The following is a 6634-nucleotide window of genomic DNA, read 5'->3' on the forward strand; positions in this document are numbered from 1 at the left end:
TGCGGAAATTCGATTTTCAAAATGTATAGTCAGTGGTAACAGTAATTTCATTTTTCTCATTAACTGAAATGTCGTACAAAATCTTTAATTTTAAGTTTCGATCTTATTTTAAGTTGAAATGAACGAGTACATGTAGATGTACGAATGGATGTGCAATTATTTGCAATTATTTCTTCGACGTACTTATGAATCTTTTTTAAATTGATGAATACAAAAATTTAATTTATATTAATTTTCAAAGAGCATTTTCTCTTAGGATAGATGTTTATTTCGTATCATTTTATTCTTAATGATTGAGGATGTTACCATCCCATCGAAAGTATCGGAGAGAATCACTTTGACGCACGATTAAACGTGAGAAATCGTGAGTATGCTGCAATTTTATTTATTATTATCCCAAATTGCTCTCAATGCACTTTTAAGTACTTTCCAAAAAATTTCGAGACAATCGATATTCCTTCGGTCTATCTTTTGGTTGTCAACGATTCTGAGTACTGTTTCGTAAGATCGTATTTGTCTAAAGCGAATAAGCTATATGGCAAAGAACTTTGGTCGTAACCACCGTTCGCACTTCGATGATTTATTAACGTGCTCGATAGAGTCTAGAATGGAACTCGCGGGGGCCAAAATAAAGTAGAAACAGCTTGTAGACGAGCGATAACGAGCACGCACGTGGAATGGACGGGTCATAAAAGAGCACGTGAAGAGCACGGCGCTTATCCTCCCGCCCGCACGTCTGTTTCCTCGCTCACTCGTTCTCGCATATCGCAACATTAAGCTACCGGTAAACGGACACCCGATACTACCGCGAGACAAATAAACACTCGCGTGCACTCGCGCGTTTATAAACGTTAACCCGATATATCTGGAGGTTGTAATTACGGAGACATGTGCAACACATGATACAGCGAATTGACGGCGCCGAGAAGACGCTACATCTAAGAGTGCGACGAGCGAATTAGTAGTGAAATATATTGATTTAGCGTTGCTAATGGAGACATTAGATAAGTCTTATAAAATGACGAATGATAAACTCACGATAAAATGTTCTGGAATGTTTAATAACGCTGTCACCATATGGCAACAAATATTATTAACGGTAAAAAATAATTTTTATCTCAGACGCCCTTAACATGCTGTATAAATTGAGTTTAATCGCGAACGTGGATTAGTGGACGATTACTGCATCTTAAAGCTGGGCAAACATCCAGAAAATAAAGAATAAAGAATAACATATGAGAGTCGCATCTGTCGACAGATTGCAGTTTCCGGAAATCGCATTCGAGCGTTACATATTTTTGAAGTATTGTAATAGTTTCGTGTCAGTTGTGATACATTAATTCTATCACCGATTATCTTAACACGAAAAATTCCTATCTCACAATAGATTGATCCAATATTTGAACCGATCTGAATATGATGATTTGATTTTAATAATAAAATCAAAATTTCTGACAAATTATAGATTTAAAAAATCGGAAAAAAATCTATCATTAAATAAAATTAAGATAAAATTAATTATATAATTATTCTATAAGTCTACCCTGCCTGAAGGGGCAGAGTTTTAATATTTTTATTATTATAAAATATTTAAAATCTCAGTGATGTTTTCTTTATTTATGTATATCTTTATTGCGTATCGCGTTAAATCCTCGCACGTGGACTTTGAAAAACACTGTAAAACAAACTCTTGCGAATTGGATTAACGGGCACATTCGGATAGTTCACGAGCAATTTGACTATTCTCCAATTGCGAGTAGTGTGCCAACGATTTGAGTTCCTGTCAAAGAATTCTCTTCTGCCAAACAGTCATCGCGAGTCAGTCGAATATGTTATCTCCCTTCGAGGCATCTTATAAATCTGAATGTGAACGCCGATGCACTCGGAATTCTTAACCTCATTAAGAATCTCTTACAAAACTCGATCCCATCATATAAAATAATATTAAAAAATTGATTGACGTTAGTCATCAGTTTATATATTATAAAAATAATGAATAAGAAAATTGATTTTTACTCTAACGATCTTTGCCATAACTGCTGTATCAAGTGAACACATACGCAGTTAGTCTTGAAAGTTTTATTAGACAATATAGCTTCTCGTCGAGGAAGTACAAAGATGAATAGAAATTCAATTAAAATAAGTGTTTGAGGAAAATCTCATATATTTATAAACGATATCAAAAAGCATACAAATGATTTCTCATCTTCGTATGTTTTTTTTTTTGTTCATATGGACGGAACCGGTATAGAAAGAGAGATACAAATGGTAGAAACAGGTTCACATGCGCATACAGTTTTATGTGAAATATGAGTAAAGTAGAATTAATAAAACATACTCGAGATTTTTAAGATTGATTCTTCGAATTGATAAGCAAAAACTTAAATTAATTTTCGTGGATTAAATGAAAGATTCTATATTTATTATCACAATTATTATGCTAAATTAATGAATTGAATATAAATTGTAGAATTTAATTGTTACTATTAATTATGATATGATTAAATATGATCTTGTTATAACATTTTTTTTTTATAAGAATTGACGCATAAATTACGTCTAATAATCGCCATATGAACAATACTCCGAACAAATTTCTTTTCATAACTGTGTATAGCTCTGTAAATTATATTTTTTATTGTAATTATGATAAATTTAGCAAGATTTAATTTACAGGAATAGTTGAAGAATGGAGGTCAAATAAGTGTCAGAAAAGTTGATTTCTAAACATGTGTATATTTTTTATATATTAAATTTTTTATTAATATTAAAGTATTATACGTATTAAATATAAATAAAAAATATTAAATATTGACATATCATATATTTAAGAAAATATTAAGAAAAATAATGTTATTTTATTTGAGTTTCTATAGAGAATTTAACACACAAATTTAATAAGTGATACTTCCGTAAATTATTTGGATTTTAAATTTCTCTCCTTTATAACTCAAAATATTGTTTCTGACACTTGGCTGACATTTGACATTCATTTCTTAACATCCACGTAATAATGCATAGGAAAATATATGTTTAGCGAACGATGATTGACTGAATGACGTAAGTTAACAAGTAATTAAACTTCTTTGACGTCTGTATGGCCTCGAATCATCGGTATGTACATGCATCGTGTGCACATAATGTATGTGAGAAACACTAACCTATCTGCTGTTCAAAATTGATGTTGCGATAAAGTAAAAAAGGGGATAGTACGACTCAATAGTCTAGATCACTTTTTGTCGAATAAACCCCAAGATAATCACTATGTCGCACAAATCGCAATTCTCCCGATGCGAATGCGAAAGTATTATATTTGCCAAACAAAAAAAAAGCAAAAAAATCCTTACTTTTGTTAAAAAAAAAAAGAAATGTGTAAAGTAATCTTGGAGACCAATATATTTAATAATTTACGTGATCTACGTGTACAACAAATCGTTTAAATTATTTAATTATTACTTAAATTTGCACGAAAATGAATTCCTGCCCATTTGTTTTAATTAATTTATTTATCTTCGCGCGGAGATACTTGAATGGCATTAGATTGCTAATAAAATTAGCGAGGAACGTACAATTTATACAATTTTTTAACGTATTATCGATTTATAGTCTTCATTTTCTTTGCTGGCAACGCACGAGTTTGCTATTCAGTATAGAGAATCTGTCATATATCTTTTAACTGTGATTTCTCAAAGTGTCCTGTTTAATTTTGTTGTTTAGTATACCGAATATTTCAGAAATATTTTTAAGGCTTCTTATTTCTAATTACTTCTTATTATTTTACATTATTTCTCTTACTATAAGACATACTTATCATTTCACATTATTTATATAAAGACGTAAGAGACAAATCTGGCTCTAACGAGATCCGTCGCGAGATCTACTTGTAGATAATGATGTCCAACTACTATATATTCACAAGAAGAATACCAAACTATTTAATAATTTTTCTAAGGAGAAATAAGCGCGTAATACTCTCTTATTCCCATAGAAAATACATATATTTTTCTGTCTGTGTACGTAGCATAGATAGATAGTTATACATGTACGATAGATTGCTGAATATACTTTTGCAAATAGTATCTGTTTCTCTTGTACAATTCGTATTTAAATTATGGATCTATGTAAGCATTTTATTTATGAGATTACCTATCTAATTCATAGAGATTCACGCACGCAAATGTATATGTGGGAGGCGGAGGATAAATGTATATGAAACATAGTTATTTAATCTGATTCAAAAATTCGAAGCATATATGAATCATAAAGGATACCTCTGATATTATTCATATATAATATTTTCTGTGATTATATATAAAATCTCATCGAAATCATACTTCGGATCATTAAATAACTCCTGTTCCTGATTATTACATAATTATTCAAATATGAATTCCTCATCTAAGCCAGATCTAAGCGAATAATGGCTATTGATGATAAAGTGATCATTGACTAATAATTATGTAACGTTAAATTACCGACTTAAGTGATATGTCCTCCGCGTTAATATTCGCCATGTTGCGTTATAATCATCGTTCGATAGTCATTCCATCCTATATGACGCGTGTAACGCATCTTCATCTTACGGAGTGAGAGAAGAATCCGAAAAGGAAACTTAGATGATAGCTAAATATCTAAATAAGTATACCGCTTGTTCGTGTCTATTAGACGTGAACGAGGAAGAATTTTGTGAAGCGAGCTAGGAATACTCAGGGGCACGCTTCATTATCAAATCGAAGACGATTAACGTAAATATGCAGGAAGCGAATGCTGATCTTGCAGAAAGAGATGAATATTAATTCAATTCGGAAGAAGAACCATCGTCCGATTTTATGCATGTTATTTCAGTGGCGTGACAATTCTGAGTATCGCGCGGTCTCCAAATGTGCTAGTAATTTAGAACCGATTGATAATAGGTAGACGAAAAAAAATTACCGCTTATTATTGTTATTATATTTTATATATCTCGAGTACTTTTTTCTGTACAATGTCTGTCCCGCAATTTTGCGCATCATTAGATGCGATTCGTTAAGTGAGAGAAATCGAGAACCGTCGTTAATATAAAAAGACGATAAGTAGCGAATTTTTAAATTGATATCGCACGCAACACATATACGTATACCGGAAGAGGTGAACGGTAATAATGTCGGATATGACGATTCGTCTTTTATCACATCGACTTCCCGCTTATATTATTATATGAGTAACATTACATGAAGAGGCTGACTGTTCTGTATAAATACGTCAGTGATAATCATAATAATATTAATAATAATATTGATAAGGATTAATTAAGCACGGATGTATGTTTTGTACACTGTAAAAACAATACGTAAAATTACACGTATAGTGTTACAGGAGTAAAATTTACACGTCATACGATGGATATAAATTATAATTATATACACTTTTCTTATAAAATTTTACACTTGTTGCTCGTGTTATTTTACATATTATTTTTACGGTTTAGAGTGAATGAGAAATTGCGAAAAATCATACTGTTGGAGCGACATTATCGCTATACGTATCTATATTTCGTCTCCCCATTCATCTTTCCTCTCTCGTCTTCAACGTTTGTTGCCATCAACATCTATAATAAATGCCTCGGCGCTTCGTTGTTATGTCGTATTTGCCATGCCAAGATAATGGAGATAATACATTGATTGACTTATCACGGTGATGTTAACGCGTAATAACAATACCAGTAATATGTATAAGTGATCCAGAGACCATGATGAGATCGGAATGATTGTGACACCGCGATATGTCTTTCAACGACGAAAATAATGCAATTACAAGATTATTGAAGGATGACCTTCTTAATGATGCTATATAAAATTATTCAAAAACTAACTTTTACAAATTTATTAAAAGATTTTAGATTTACCTTCCTCTTTGCGCGCAATTCTAATTTTATAGTTATTCATTATGCATCGCATAATGTGACATCCGAAGCGTCCTTTATTAACAATTGTCGTATTGTTGCATGGGAGATTGTCGCAAATCAGCTTGCCGCAGAGTTAATATGTAATTATCGTGACATCCTGTAGATTACCTTATAGCGATATTTTAATCGGGTGAGTTTCAATAAACTTCCGCGCTAAAACGCATTTATAAACGTTTAATTTATTGTTACCGCGAGTCTCGCAGAAAACGACGAAAACACAAGTTATAGCAACTGAAAGCTCAATTAAGAGCGCCAAAAATTATTAATTTAAAACGTTTAATAAGCTCATTAATTAATGACTATGCGTAATATCATTTCTACGCTTGCATTCTTTTAATTTAATCTTTTCCAGAGAAGGGAAATCGGAGAATTATTGCCGACTGAACGATCGTCAGACGATGATTGATACGGAATTCGACACACTTGTATCAATTCGTTTTTGTGGAATCCTCGCGACAGATTTCGATGTTTTTCACTACATGATTTTAGCGACGTGCGAAGTTACACGCCTTCGGAACGCTTTTTAACGCGGAGTGAGTTTTAAATAAGTTTTAAGTAGACCGATGATTCTTAATTTGTTCGCAGATCGACAATTTTCGAAAAAGAAGCCCCGAACAGGAAAATATAAAATAGTATTTTATTCCGCGAAAAGCCAAAAATTCCTGTTTTTCTGGGTTTTTTTTTTTTTTT

The sequence above is a fragment of the Atta colombica genome, unplaced genomic scaffold (assembly GCF_001594045.1).
Source record: "Atta colombica isolate Treedump-2 unplaced genomic scaffold, Acol1.0 scaffold135, whole genome shotgun sequence".
NCBI lineage: Eukaryota > Metazoa > Arthropoda > Insecta > Hymenoptera > Formicidae > Atta > Atta colombica.